The sequence below is a fragment of the Acanthochromis polyacanthus genome, chromosome 9 (genome assembly GCF_021347895.1).
Source record: "Acanthochromis polyacanthus isolate Apoly-LR-REF ecotype Palm Island chromosome 9, KAUST_Apoly_ChrSc, whole genome shotgun sequence".
In the NCBI taxonomy this organism is placed as follows: Eukaryota; Metazoa; Chordata; class Actinopteri; family Pomacentridae; genus Acanthochromis; species Acanthochromis polyacanthus.
The window spans coordinates 16689516-16705167 of record NC_067121.1 but is presented as its reverse complement, the minus strand read 5'-3'; the positions used below and the strand labels follow the sequence as shown (position 1 = coordinate 16705167).

Sequence of the window (15652 nt, the reverse complement as noted above, 5' to 3'; positions counted from 1 at the left end):
CTTGGACTGGAATCAAGATATGTAATGAAGAAGAAGAAGAAGAAGAAGAAGAAGAACTGAGGGTTCTAGAAGGTTCATAAAATCAAATCTGTTAAATAGGTAGGATCAACACCATTAAGAGCTTCTGAAATTAATAATATGATCTTAAAGTCAATTCTAAGCCAGACGAGTAGCCAGTGCAGAAACTTAAAATTGGATTGTTTGCTCACCCCCTAGTCTTTGTCAACACAGCTTTGGAGCAGTTGAGATATATTCTTCTATAGAAAAACATTAAAATAGTAATTATGTTATCACACACCATCCTCATAAACATGGGCCAGTAGGGACCCCTTCCACCATCTAGCAGGCTCAGTAGGCCATTCCAGTCCCATTTAATGGTGCTCCTTTATCACTTCGTTTAATGGCAGTGGAGCCGTGATTTTGCACCTATATAGGGGAACAAAAGCCTACATTTGGAATCTGGGAGGATTGTATGTTGTAAGTCAGTGAACTTTTAGCTAGGAAACTTGAATTTGAGTTTTTTTCTAACCATTACAATACTATCATTTTCTGACTTAAGTCTCATTTTGACTTTGCTGTTTTTCACTCAATGTCTGGTTAGGTTATGAAAATATGCTTAAGCCAGAGTTTTTACATGCACATGGTAATATGATGGCAAGAGGTTGCCTTTGTTATAGCGGTTATTTTCTGTTCATCAGTGACCAAAATGAATGCTACAACACTTTCAGGTGTATTAGAAGGTGGAGGAGATCCCCACTGGCTTATATGTATAGGAATGTTGCACAATAATAACAGCCATTTATTGTGCTAATGATGTCCAAAGTGTGTCTGTTGGACTTCTAGCTCCATACTAAAATACAAATATAAGACTATTACCTTAATGCTGTTAGCATGTACAGCACATCAGCACTGTATTATCTTACCAATAAAAACCCAAATAAGTCAGCAAGGTCAAGCCTTATTGAGCAGTTTTTCTGAAAGAATCATGCACTGAGTGGAAGGGGCATGACTTGAAGGAGAGAAATAGTGGTGAGATGACAGGAAACTGTTGCGACCCACCTCCCCTTAGGAAACCCAGTCATCATATTGTCAGGCCATATCGATCTCTGAGAAAGAATGAAAGAGACTGTGCTGCAGAGAGTGAGAGAGGAAGCCAGAGTGGTAGACATGAAAGTACAGAAGGGGAGAATGTTCGTTTCCAAAAGTGGCTGGTATGATTTTATCATGCTCAGTGAAGGGATGACATTTCAGTAATGCTTTTTTTCCTCACTTTGGCATTTCAAATTAATAAAAGCTTCTAATAACTATGCAGATTGAAAAGATGGAGGATGAGTTGACACACTGCGAGCAAACGCACTGATGAACAATACAGCAATTTCACTTTCGCGCTCTCTTGTTCTTACTTTCACATTCTCAATTACATTCCAGTTTCTCTCAATTTCTCTGAGATGACCCTTGGACCTCATTGCAAATGACTGAAAACTGGGGCAGTGTCCTTAGATTTTCTTTACAATGAGAGCACACCCAGATTCAGTGACAGACTGAAAGCTGCTTATACAGTATGAAACTAATGAGTTCAAATCAATAGTGAATTGATCTGGGGGTAGCTTATCAATGTACTGTTAGATTGCATGCATTCTTGGGTAACATAGATTACACTTTAATTTCAGTTTTGTTATGTGACAAAAGTTAATCAGTGCATGGCCCTGTTTGCTTGGCAGACAAAAGTTTACCCCGACAAATAGCTCAATCACAGATGCATTTATGATATAAATGCAAGCTTATGTGTACTAATTTCAGTGCATTCATTCAATATAGATATAAATTTATCTGGTGCTTTTCAGTTTGACTTGGTTGAATGGTTACAAATCTGCAACATACGTAATTTTACTCTGTTTTCCCTTCTTTTCATTAAGAGTTAATTGAGTTGGTCAACACAACTGCTCTATCTGTGCATCAAGTTTGGCTTATCTTGGCTTGGCATCAACACTAAAAGCAAAGTGAGACATCTAATCCAAAGTCAGAGTGAGGAGCTCAGACATCTAGAGAGAGTTCGGAGGAGAGTTGCTACTCCCTCACATCAAGTGGTTCAGGTGTCTGATTCGGATGCTCTCTTGGGACCTTCCTTAGGAGTTTTTCTTGGTATGTTTAGCTAACAAGAGATCCCAGGATAGACCCAGATCTCACTAGAGGGATTACATACCATGCCCTTGCCCGGGAAGGAACTGGAAAGCTGGGGGGAGAGGGTCCCTGGAGTGCCCTCGATGGATGGATGGATGGATGGAGCTCAAAGGGCAATCACACTGTGTGACTCTTGGTGAAAATCAGTGAATACATCTGCCAATGATGTCTCTGATGAGTGCCACATTTGATTGTGAAGCATAGACAGCATCAGTCATTTCATAAAGCATAACATATTTTTACACTCAAGTAACACAACCCTCTAGAGACAATTGTACTTTATGGGAGCAAGGGAGATGGTGACATTATCATGGAGCCACAAAGTCCACTTTGGGAGTGGTGTGTTGGATTTTTTGTGTTGACAACATGTCAGCATTGTTACTTTTAATGATTATCCCATGAGCTTAACTATATGCATATTATGGTACTCATAACTTAAAGTTTATTTTGTGCCTAAACCTGACCAAACCTTTACCATTGTGACTTCATTAGGAATGTAGTCAAAGGTTAAACCATGACCTATCTCATGTTGCCTTTCATTTGGAGAAACTCCCTCAAAAATCATATATTTCCACTTAAAATGTGTTGTGTGTATGGATTGGATAGATGGAATACAACACACTGAGCTTTAGAGGTGTGAAAAGCTAAGCTAGCTATTTATTTTTGCTTTTACTATTAAGTGATATTAAGTGATTTCTGGCTGTAGCTCTATTTAACAGCCATCACACAATACAATACATTGTCAAACATTGTTTGATATCATGAAAAATAAATACAATGATTTACATAAATGTTGGGTGGATGGTAGATGTAAAGAGATCAACAGCTCCTTAGCTTTACAGATGATTATGAAAGAACCTCTACTGTAAGGGTAAATGCTACAGGTTTAGTACCTTGTATTGACTGTATACATGACATAAACACAAGACATGGAAAGCATAAATAAACTAAACAAGCATACATGAAGCATATTTGCTGCCTGGTATAATGCTGCTGAAATATGAAATTTTAATATCTAAGACTGTGCAGCACTTTTAAATATAAACTTGAAAGTTTAAAACATGAGTGTATTTATATGAGTTAGACCACAGTTCTTTTCAGAACTAGAGTAAATATTTTCAGCACAGCTAAAGTCAGTGAGACTCAAACCTACCACCCCTGGCACTGTCATGCTTTCTACAGAATGAAAAACCTTTAAACTCCTGTGATGTGTTTATTTTGCACCCAAATATCTGTGCGTGTTAGGTATTCTGTCCAAAGAGTCTTGACAAGAGAGATATCAGTTTTTACCACACAGGCAGGCGGTGTTTTATCCAGTGGTTGCCTTGGAATACAGAGCGCCACGAATCAAAAGAGAGAGAGATCTACCAAAGAGAATTAAACATCCTCTCATTATAGCAATGTTAAAGCTTTTTATTGAATACTGACATCAGAGGGAATCTAATCCCACACACAAGTGAGCTCACACAAGCAGAACCTTGCAACCACACACACACACATATTAATACACAGATAGATGTACAGGTGAGTAAGCACATGGGTCCACATATCCACAAATACAAACATAAACAGCAAACACACATGTACAAATGACTTTGCTTCAGTTCTCCACACCGAAACGCACATTTTCATACACGCAGTCAAGTGTGCGTATACATACATGAAAGCTCACCACCATACCATCCCCCATGATAATAAGGCGGTGTTAAATTTACTCCAGTGGAACTCTGCCACATGGGAAAGATAATGAGGCCAGGTGTTAATTAATGTGGAGTGCATTTCCCCTCGTCTGCTGACACCCTGCGAATCCCAATCAAGGCTGCTGCCCTGGATCGTGGTGCGGCTGATTTGCCAAGCAGTGTACTTCAAAAGGCCAGACTGGCTGTGCTGCAGCCCTCAAAGGGACTGCTTTGGCGAGGGCTGTGTTCCAAAGGGCGGAGTGATTGGTATGTGGCAAATTGAAACACAAGCGCCGGGAGAAGTTTGCGTTTTCGTTTTGATCAGATGTCTACGCCAATAGCAAGTTACAGCTGCCACCTCTGCCCTCTCTGATGTTCTATTTACGTACCTATAACCACCTAATGCAAATGATCACATTTTCTTTGCTGTGTGTAGTCACACACATGATACTGAAAGAAACTTACTGTCTTTGCATAATTGACAGGATCTTATTTCCTACTAACAACCTTACAAACCCTCCTATATTTTAGCAACCTCTGAACTTTAATCCACAAAATCATGCCATAAATGTCCCTATTTTTCCTGTCAAAATTTGAAAAATAGGACAAGTTATCAGTTCCTCCATGCGAGGCCCATATAGGATCTGTATTGTCCTTGTGTTGAATAAACCCTATTCTCCTCTCCAAACATATTGGAGCAGTAAGGCCAGTTCCTTTATTTTTGCTTTAAACTGAAAACATTTGGGTTTGACATCAAACGAGAATTATAAGACAAGAGATCAACATCTCAGTTTCTGTTTCCAGGTATTCACATCTGGATCTAATTACAATACTTAGAAGATTAATGAGTCTGTCCCAGAAGAAGCGATACAAGTCCATGCCATGACTCTACCTCCACTGTGTTTCACAGATGAGCTTGTATGTTTGGGATCATGAACAGATCCTTTCATTCTCCAACCTTTAGCCTTTCTGTCACTTTGGTAAAGGTTCATCTTTGTCCCATCAGTCCATCTTCTCGCAGCTTCACAATTGCTTGTTTTTCACCCAAAGAAAGCTCTCTGGTTTTCATGTTGCACCTCTAACTATAGATGCAGTCTGCATAGGCAAAATCCAAATCTGAAACTCAACTTACACTACCAGTGAAAAGCTTGGACACACCTTCTCATTCAGTGGTTTTTGTTTAAATATTTTCTACAGTGTAGATTAATACTGAAGATATCAAAATTTAAAAAAAAAATTTAATCTGCAGTATTAATCTATGATGTAGAAAATAATAAAAAATAAATAAAAAGCACTGAATGAGAATGTCCAAATTTTTGACTGGTAGTGTAGGGATTGAACACTATTTATTGTTTGAAGAGTCAGTGTAATAGGACACAGCAGGGCAGCAAAACATACCTGTAAGTCACAAGTTCCAATAATTTTGCTCACATGAAAAATGGGTGGGTTCAAACAAAAGGTGCTATCTTCTAAGCTGTGTATCAGATCCAGATGTAAATATCTGAAAATAAAAGCTGAAATGTTGATCTCTTGTGTCATATTCAACGTTTGATGTCAAACCCAAATGTTTCAGTCTACAGCAAAACTTAATTAATTGGTCTCAGTGTTCCACTTCTTTTGGAAGGGAGTGTATTCAATTAACACGAGACAATCTGATCTTACGAACCAAATTTGAAATCTTTCTTGATACAGTTTAATGACCTTCGTAATAGTGTGACAACAGAATTCAGTCAGTGCAAACACATGATTTGACTGTTGTCACTTACCCAGGCAAACAGTTACTGACATTACAGTCATTGTGCAATGTGTTCTGTAGTTAATAACCTAAATCAAAATTCACGCAAAAAAATATTTTTATATACTGCTAAGCTCCAAGCAAGAGAAGTGAACCTAAAAAATAAATTTGCACCAAATCATTAATATTTTGTGCCTACTTGAGTCGCATAATCATCTCATGACCCTTAAAAATCATCCTGGAACCCCCAGGATGCTAATTACAGCCTCACATTTCACAAGCATGCTTTAAAAGAAATCCCCCCAAAAATCAGTAAGTTCTACAGAACTGCAGTTTAGCTGCAATGTAATGTGTGTGTATTTCAGAATTGGTATACTTCTTAAGAGATATGAACAAATGCAATTTGTCCTTGTGTCATGTGGATTTTGGTGATCAACCTGAGATGTAAAATTGAGTTTTTTGAACAAGTATGATATTGAATGTCAGGTCTTTGAGATCTATAAACATCCAGCCTCAGATATGATATGATGGAGTATTCATAGGTCAGATATGCAATCGCCTGTCCTTCATTCCACTGAAGGTCAGAAGAATGAAAAGCCTGGCTCTGTTGTGAGCCACTGCTGGCCCTGACTGCAGGTCATTAAAGTTCTATTGAGTTTCTGCCAAAGCTCTGACTCTACCAATATCTCACCATGGCTCATCTCAGCTGTCTGTTCCGTCCAGCTTATACCCAGCCCTGAAAGGATCAACACCCAGTCTCTGTGTTCACTATACACTCGAGAATTCCATCTTCAAAAAGCTGACCTAGATCTATCTGGATATCATCCTTTTGGCCTGTCTTCTGAGCATCACCTCAGCCTTATCATCCTCAACTATATAGAGGTACTGAGTGAGTGCAGGACAAACAGTTTGCCTCAAAGTTGAGAATTTATTGCAATCTCTGATGGGCCTTTCTGGATTTTGTCAAGTGGTGTTTCAGCTCAAATCATTATCATTTTTGTCTTTTTGGATCAAATCCCTAAGCACTGAATCGCAGCTGAGTGACATCAGCAAACTGTCATTTGTCAAGTTTCTCCTGCTCTGGTGCATCCAAAGTGTAATAGAGGAAGTTCGGGCCAGTGACACGTCGGCAGGTGACATGTGGCAGGTTAGGAGGTGTAAGGCCGAGTAGGATGATGGGCTGATTAGTCCAGCAACACCTCTGGTCCAGTGGGAGAGACCTCTCTCACAGCCACAGAGGCTCTGTGTTCAGGAAATTCACTGAGTGCTCAGCACAAACGAGTAAAGTACAAACAGGTTGTTTACTGATATTACTATATGTTTCAATTTGTATCTTTACTACAAATGCCCTTCACAAATCTGATTGAATGAAATGATAATGCAATAATAAAAACCGAAGCACATAGAAGTAACTATATTGTATTATAAGAAACCTACGTTAGTCAGAGAGAACTGTAATCAGTGATGACAAATTTTACTACTGCTACTATGACTTCACATTTGTTTGTAACTCCAAAAATTAATTTAGAAAAACTTAGTAAACTGGCAGCTTTTTCTGATCATCTGCTTGCTCATGGGACCTCTCCAACCTTCATTGGTTCAACATTAATGCTTTTTTAGATCCTAGCATTCACCTTGGCCAACATTGGTAATGTTGTGCTTTATTTCAATTGCATCCATCCATCCATTAACTACACACCACCCCATTAAGATTATGGGGAGCTGAAATCTGTCCATGCTGACTTAGAGTTGTGTCCGGATGACACCATGGACAGGTCACCAGTCTATCACAGGGCTACATATACAGACAAACAATCACACTCACATTCACCCCTACGGGCAATTTGAAGTTACCAATTAACCTCAGCATGTTTTTAGACTGTGAGAGGAAGCCGGAGCACCCAGAAAAAATCCCACGCATGCAGAGAGAGAACATGTAAACTCCATGCAGAAAGATCCTGGGAAGGTGGGGACGCAAGCCAGGGATTTTATAGCTACAAGGCGAAAGTGCCAACCACCAAGTCACTGTGCAGCCTCATTTTCATCCATTTTTGGTAAAATTGCAAGTCAGTATTTTCAGTACCAATTTCTACTGATTAATTTTATTTCACAGTGTTACTCTAATTTAGAAAATGTGTTAGGCAGAAGTAGAAATTTCTGTTTTGGCTAGATTTTTTCAAATCTTACTCTGCCCTATTGCTGTGAACAGGGAGAGAAAAATTCTCCCAGGTGCCCGAGGTTGTTTATTTTGCTCTTGCAGCTGTGGACCTATTATTGATTGAAATGAAGAATTTTCAGTTTTCAGTTTTTTCAAGCATAAATTTCTCCCAAAAAGCCCATGGCTTAGACAAATAAGTCATTCATCTAAACACTATGATTGTGTGTATATGTGCATGTAGAGTATCCTCACAGGAATGTTGCTGTATGTATTAATTCTGCATTTATGTAAGTGTGGAGGTTGGTTAGCACGCAACAGTACAAACTGAATGAGTGATTATTTGATTGACCCACAGTTTGATTAAGTATGACTGCTGTTACTAACTGACAAGCTGTTTTTCAATAATATCATTATTGTAACCTTCCATTCGTGTCGCTTCTGACTTGACTGTTGTTCAATTTATGCACTAAGTGATCTCTTTATAAGCTTTGGGCCCCTTTTAACACCAAAAATAAACAAAACTAATTTCCCCCAGGACTGTCTGGTAACTGATAGCACCATATTTCTTCTTTTTCTTCTTGAAAAGACAGCATTGTTCAAATAAAGCCAAGCCAAATTAATTTTGGATGCATTTTCGAAGCAAAGCTGTTTGTCTCAGAGCGATTTATAGAGAAACAAAGCAGCAAGCACAGCTCAGAGCTCAAACGTCACAGGTTTTAAATAACAAGCTCGCTTGCCTCAAAGAAGAGGGATGAAGTAGGAAACAATAGTGACTTCAATCTGTGATGTGAGCTTCAGGTCCAAAAATCTGTCAGCCAAACTGATTGGTTAGATTGCCTGCACCCATTCTTCAACAGCATTTGTCACTGGTCAGAGAATTTATCTAACAAATCACATCTTCTGTCAAAAGGCACGTTAGCGGAGGTTGAGTTTGTCAGTCTCATAGGCCATGCGTCATTCATTTAAACATCTGCCTCATACCACAGCATGTGCCCGTGTGTGCGCATGCTGGTGGATTTAGTGTTTTCTTGGACATTTGTAAAATGTGTATTTCCACATTTTTGATGTTTTTTTGTTATGCAAGGGGAAAACACATCACTTAACATATTCTGTGCTGATTTATGTGTCAACCTTTCAAGGATTTTATTGATTTAATTGGTACACAGCAGATATATTCCGTGCTGTGTTGCTTGCTGTGTTTCAGTTCATTGTTCCCTTTAATTGAAACCTTTATAAACAACTGAGGACAACCATAACATTCCATATTAATATATCTATAAATATCATTTAACTCTTTTTGACAGTCTGAGTGTTCTGACTGCTATATTTTCAAGTAAATGACATTTGGATGCACATTCCCAGCTCAAGTCTTTGTCTTCCTTGTTCTCTCTGTCCTGCTGTGTGACTCCCTGATATTGGATTGACCTTATAGGCTGCAGAGATCAGGACATTATTAGCTGCGACCAGTCACAGACTTGCTGCTCAGGCCTCCTGCACTAAGCCAGTGCACCCAGATGGATCATATAGCATTGATAGAAACCAGCTGGGCTCCATTACACAGCAGCCATGGTGACAATAGAGATGTCAGCAACACCACCGAGAGACTGTGCATAAGAAGCTCTGTAGTAACCAGTAATGTAAAAACGTCCAATAAAGTAGTACCTACCAAAAATGTAATAAATTTGGATATTTTAAATGCAATAAAGCCAATAACATAATAATTTGCCAATCACATAATAACTTGACAATAATGTAATAAGTTACTATTATTGGTTTGCTATTACGTGAATAGTCTAGCATTAAAAATTCCATGGAAACGATTTTTTTGTCGTTTTTGTGCAGTTTGCAAAAAAAAATCAGACACATTTAAACCAATGTGAGATAAATCCTTGGCCGAGAAATTAAGCATTACAGCAGCAAACATTAGGGAGGAACAGTGTACTGTAAAGAAAAAAAAGAAATTTTTATTTTACTGGGCTATAATTTAGCAATACTTGCTTTAAAGTAAAAAGAAACTATGGAGTTCAGTACTCAGAAGAAATATATTTTGTTCAGGGACAGCTCAGTTAGACACATTAAGGTAATTTCTTATTTCTTAAGAAATTTCCTTAAAGACTGGCTCATTTTATTTTATTACAAAGGAAATCTTTGTATTTGTTGGGGTTCTCTCTAAAATTACTGCACTAAGGACGTAGCTGAGCTATGTGACGATCGGCGCTGGTTTGTCTGTGCATTAGCAACATTACTCAAAAACTGACAAACGGATTTGGATGAAATTTTCAGGGAAGGTCAGAAATGACACAGGAACCAAGTGATTTGATTTTCGCAGTGATACAGTTTATAGTCTGGATCCACGGACTTGTTAAATATTTCTGTATTACTGATAATGCATGGCATCACTGTCAGGGGCGGCTGTGGCTCAGGTGGTAGAGCGGGTCGTCCAATGATCGAATGGTTGGCGGTTCGATTCCCGCTCTCGCCTAGTCATGTGCTGCATGCCGAAGTTTCCTTGGGCAAGATTCTGAACCCCGAATTGCCTACCAGTGACTGTTCCACTGGTGTGTGAATGTATACTGACTGATGTTGCAGGTTGATTAGCAACCTGCACATTAGTGTGTGAATGTGTGTGTGTCTGGGTGAATGGGAGCAATTGTTGTAAAAGCGCTTTGAGTACTCTGATGAGTAGAAAAGCGCTATATAAGAGCAAGTCCATTTACCATTTACTGTAACTATGACTACAAGTGAAAACTACATCAGCTGCCTGCTGATGATCACGTATTTGCGATTCTACTACAAATCGACAGCTGTGGATCAAGAATTTTTTTAAAGATTTCATCTGCTGGAAATCATACGACTGAGCAGCCTTGGAAGAGTACTGTGCTTTCTGAGTGCTAATCTTGTTGTGTAATGTCTTCACCTTACTGTGTAAAGTGCCTTTAGATTATTTGTGCTGTGAACTGGACTATATAAATAAAACTAAATGGACGTGAATTGAATTGACTGGATGTATAATACCCTGTGCATGTTTAAACTCAGACTGTTACAAATCAATTTAATCAGCATTAGCATTATATGGCAACAAAAATATCCATCCATCCATTCTCTATACACAGCTTTATCCTCACTAGGGTCGTGGGGGGTGCTGGAGCCTATCTCAGCTGACTCGGGCGAAGTCAGGGGACACCCTGGACAGGTCACCAGTCTGTCGAGGGGCTAAATATACAGACAAACAATCACACTCACACCTACGGGCAATTTAGCGTTATCAATTAACCTCAGCATATTTTTGGACTGTGGGAGGAAGCCAGAGTGCCTGGAGAAAACCCACGCATGCACAGGGAGAACATGCAAACTCCATGCAGAAAGACCCCAGGCCCAGGCCCGGATTTAAACTGGGGATCTTCTTGCTGCAAGGCGAAAGTGCTAACCACTATTCCACTGTGCAGCCCACAACAAAAATATATAGAATGAAATTAATAAAACATGAAAGGTTATTCCAACGATTTCATTGCAATAAAATTTTGAAGATTTGCAAACAACTGTTTTGTTTTGTTTTTTAAAGAATGATCAAAATTGAAGGAGTCAAAGCTGAATTTTTAGTGCCTGGCATGGCTCAACCTCAAAGGATGTTGTCTACTACAATCCTTACAATGCAACACCCCCCCACCCCCACCCACCCACCCCCCCCCACACACACCCATTTAGTTGTGCTTGGTAGATGCCTGAGTTGTGACATTACTTTTCTGATAAAAATATATCGTCTCAGAGCCCAAACTGAGATAACCTGGATGACATCACCTTTGCATAATCAGACTAATTGTTTAGGACTTTAGAATGCTTTTATGGACAGAAAATATTTTATGAAAGTTTTTTACTGGCTAAGGGCATAAAACTGGACAGTGCAACCCTTCAATATGTAACGTAAGTGATGTAATTCAAGTTCAAGTTCAAGGAATCTTTATTTTCCCCGTAGGGCAAATCACTATACAGCCAGCAGAGCAAGTCAACAACAATCGCAGAGTACCAACCATAAACAATAACAATAAATAGCAAGAACAGGTTAGTCAGTCACTTGTTTAGCAGGACAATTGCAGCAGGGACGAAGGAATATTTAAGTCTATTAGTCCTGCATCTTGGCAGGATGTACCTGTGGCCTGACGGGAGCAGCACAAACTCACCAACCAAGGGGTGGCTCTGGTCAGTGAGGAGAGTGCGGGCCTTATTTAAAGTTCTGAGCTTATATACATCAGAGAGATTGTTGAGGTTAATACCTGCAATTTTGCTGCATACTCTCACATGCATAAATGACCAAAAATGGCCAAAAAAAGATGTAACAGAGAATATAAATGAAAAGCATAACATACAAAGGATGTCACAGGAAAATAATAAGAATAATTCAATGGAATGTTTGTGTAAGTGTGAGCGTACTGTCAGTTAGTTTTATTTTTAAAAATAAATGAGTGAATAAAAAATTTCAAAACATAAACATGAATTTATTTCACAAAAATCGAAATATGTCAACAACTTATATTTTGACCAGAAGTGGTAACATATCCCCGCACTGATAATAAATGCTAGATTATATTTTCATGGCACCCATTTATTTGTTAGGCCAGGTCCTGTTTTTTGGTTTGGTCCACGTCTCATTTCAGTACAAACATCTTGCTCGTTTTAAATCCAAAAGCTGGCTGTTTCCTCTAACAGCCATGATCACAGGAAAAGGATCAGTCTGATAGGGTTTATTGTCTTCAATAGCTGCCCCCAGGCATAGCTCTGAAGCCCTTGGTCTTTAAATGACCATAGGCAATATTGATGTCTATAAGGCACTGTTTTTGATGTTAAATAACCAACACAAGAAATTTGATGAAAGGTCCTGACCTTTCTTCAAGTCCCTCATTTCACCTCAGCTGGGCTGCATGAAAGCATTCCAGTATGATGGGGTTTACTTGGAAAAATAATTATTGTATGTATCAGCTAATGTTAAACTTGAGAAGTGCCTTTGGATTATTGGGTGTTATTAGTGACAAACTGAGCTTTGATGAAAGGTTTGTCCTCAGCCAACTCTCATACATGAACGGGCTTTTTGGTTAGAATGATCTCTTCCCTGAAGGCCTGAAGTCAAGGCAGGCAGCAATAGAATGATTATGTACTGAATTTATGACTGCTTTCCACTGGTTTCTGAACAATTCTGCTGGTCTGATGGGGCAAATTTATCTCTCTTTAAAGCCTCTATTTACTCTGTTTCTCACTGTTTCACCAGGAAATTGTTTTTCTCATTAGGCTCATAAGGCTTCCATTTTGGAGGATGCAAAGGCAGACATCCCACTGCTCCCAAAACCAAAACTATGACAACAAATGAAACAAATATAAGTGAAAAATCGTGGCCTTGAAGGGCAACAGGGAAATCACTCTCTCTTGCAGTGTCTCTGTCCCTCCCTTTCTCTCATGAAGGTCTGAGCTCTAAGCAGATCTCCAAGCCTGTTCAAGCACAAGCAGGAATATAACGAGCGTCAGCACACATCCTTGGTAAACAGTTGACTTAAGTGCAATTTATTGTCCCCGTGGCAGAACTCAGGCAACCACCATCCTCCCTATTACCCCTTCACTTTCTCATACAAATCTTTCAGTTTTTGTGTTTCTGGTTTCAGGCTACACTGTGGCCTTTCAAGCTTTGTGTTAACTTTGTGTGTGTGTGGGTGTGCATGGGTGTGAGAGGAGAACACTTTTAGCAACTGATATCTTTCTTTAAAAAACATTGCAGAAAGGTTACATTCTTTCTCCCTCCCACTCTCTCCTATTCTCACACGCTGTCTTAGCACCATAACCCTTATTACCCCTCTAATTGGATCATGCAATGCTCCTTTGAGTTAGCTGAGCAGGCCTAGTGACCCAGAATTCTTCAGTCTTGTTTTACCTCATCGAATAGTTATTGCTTCTAGCTGAGGACCAAGTCACTGAAAGCATATTATGGTCCCATAGGAAATAAAATGCACTCTGGAGATCTGTATCTAAAAAAAAGGAAAGTCACCCACACATCTTCCTGTGAGGAAGATAAAGCATACAATACATGTTTTGTTTTGATTTTGAGCAGAAAGAATTCAGGGTACTTACTCAAAGACAAAAAGAAGCCATTGGTCTTTTCAGATAAATTATAATGGTGTCTGCCTATCAGTATTCCTGCCAGTGATTTTCATTCAACAAAGTGGCAGTCTGGGCTGAATGCACTGCAATATCTAAGAGATAAGTGATGAATGTTGTGGATAGCAGTATTCTCACCTTTAGATAATTTTGCGTGTAGAGTGTCAGACGATTGCTGATTATCGAATCGCTTTACAGTTGATCTGAATCTCATCAGCACTTAACCTCATTGTTTCTGGAGCAGAGGTGAGAGGAATGTCAATTGGAGTGTGTGTCTTCTGCTCTCTGGCCCTGCTTCAGCTCTCCCTCTGTTCCTCTTTTCGGTATCCATTCACACTTGTGCACACACAAATGCATACTGCATGTGCACACACAAGCAAACACATTCAGAGCTCTCTAACCCTCTCACAAACAAACACAAATGAATCAAGAGCTCCTCTCTTTCTCCCCACAAATGTGCTCACACAAACATCCAGACTCGCTGAATGTCTATAGTACACAGCAGACGCAGTCCCATGAAAAATGCATGTCCCTTTGCGTGTTTCATCAGAAACACTCATTTGGATTCCATTCCCATCTCAGCTGAAATACCACACAGGAATATCAATTACACTGGCAGTTTAGGTGGCAGTGTAGGCAGGAATGACGCTGAACAAGAATATGGGATCCACAGTGGCATCTTAATGAGAGGGTCATTGTCTCCTGCAGCTCGAACCAACACTGGTTGTGCAAATTATGAAATACACGTTGACCTGAATGTGATAGAAATACTCTTGAGCACATCGGTGGAATCATGATAGGATAACATAACTATGAGGAACTGGAAACGTTAACAAGTCAAAGACAAAGTGGCCCAACAGCCAAAATGTGAGATGCTCAAGGGTTTGTAATGATTTGTGATGCTGATTCTACTACAAGTTGCTCTCTAAGTAACAAGTGTTCAAGGATTTCACTGAATATTGCATACAAAAGTAAATATTTAACAATCTTTTTGGCAGTTCAGTTACTAATTTGGCTCCCTAAAACCACAGAGCACAGCTTGTCCCTGCCAAGTTTATTGTATATAACAATTTCTGTACAAAGGTAAACCGTTAAAATTCCGGCCTTGATTTCTTTGTTTTCTTTTTGCTACCACTCTGATCGCTTAGTTTGCTGTAAGGTTATCTACCCCTCAGTTAGTAGCTCTCTGATAGAACTCCAAGGAGCCAACAGAAAAATCACACAAAGAAATGTAACCATGTCCTAACACACTTGTCAGCAAATTGTGAAAACTTAATTTCTGACCTCACCATAAGCCATAATTCCCGTACGCATATTGTTTGTTGTTGGTTACTGTTGTTGCATTTCTGTTGTTTCTATATTTTATTTGTCTTTACTGATTCCTTTGGTGAATACTAGCATTTTTGTGGATATGACAGTGTAACTGCAGTATTGTATTATACCATGGCGTGATTCAGTACTGTTTATGTTTTATAACATTGCATCAATGGTTCGACAAGTTCTACAAATAACAAATGCACTGCAATGTTATGTTTGCATTATTTTCTAATTGGGCATTGTCTCATTGAGTGTGGATTTCTTTCATTTTGTAAAGCATATGCTGTTTGTGTCCATAAATATAACACCAATATTTTTTTAATGATATAGTGCACCTTAAAGTTCTGTATTTTTTTCCCACTCATTCAGAGTTGTACCACACACACAGGATGGAGAGAAGCACACTGTTGTGCTGTCGTTGCATTGTGTATTCACTTGTATGTA

At 39.1% G+C, this 15652-nt stretch overlaps 1 protein-coding gene across 3 annotated transcripts in view; it reads left to right on the top strand.

The window, feature by feature from the left end:
• Positions 1-15652, top strand: part of LOC110954531 (netrin-G1-like) — an 83343-nt gene that overhangs the window by 16993 nt on the left and 50698 nt on the right. The gene's annotated exons all lie outside the window — the stretch shown is intronic.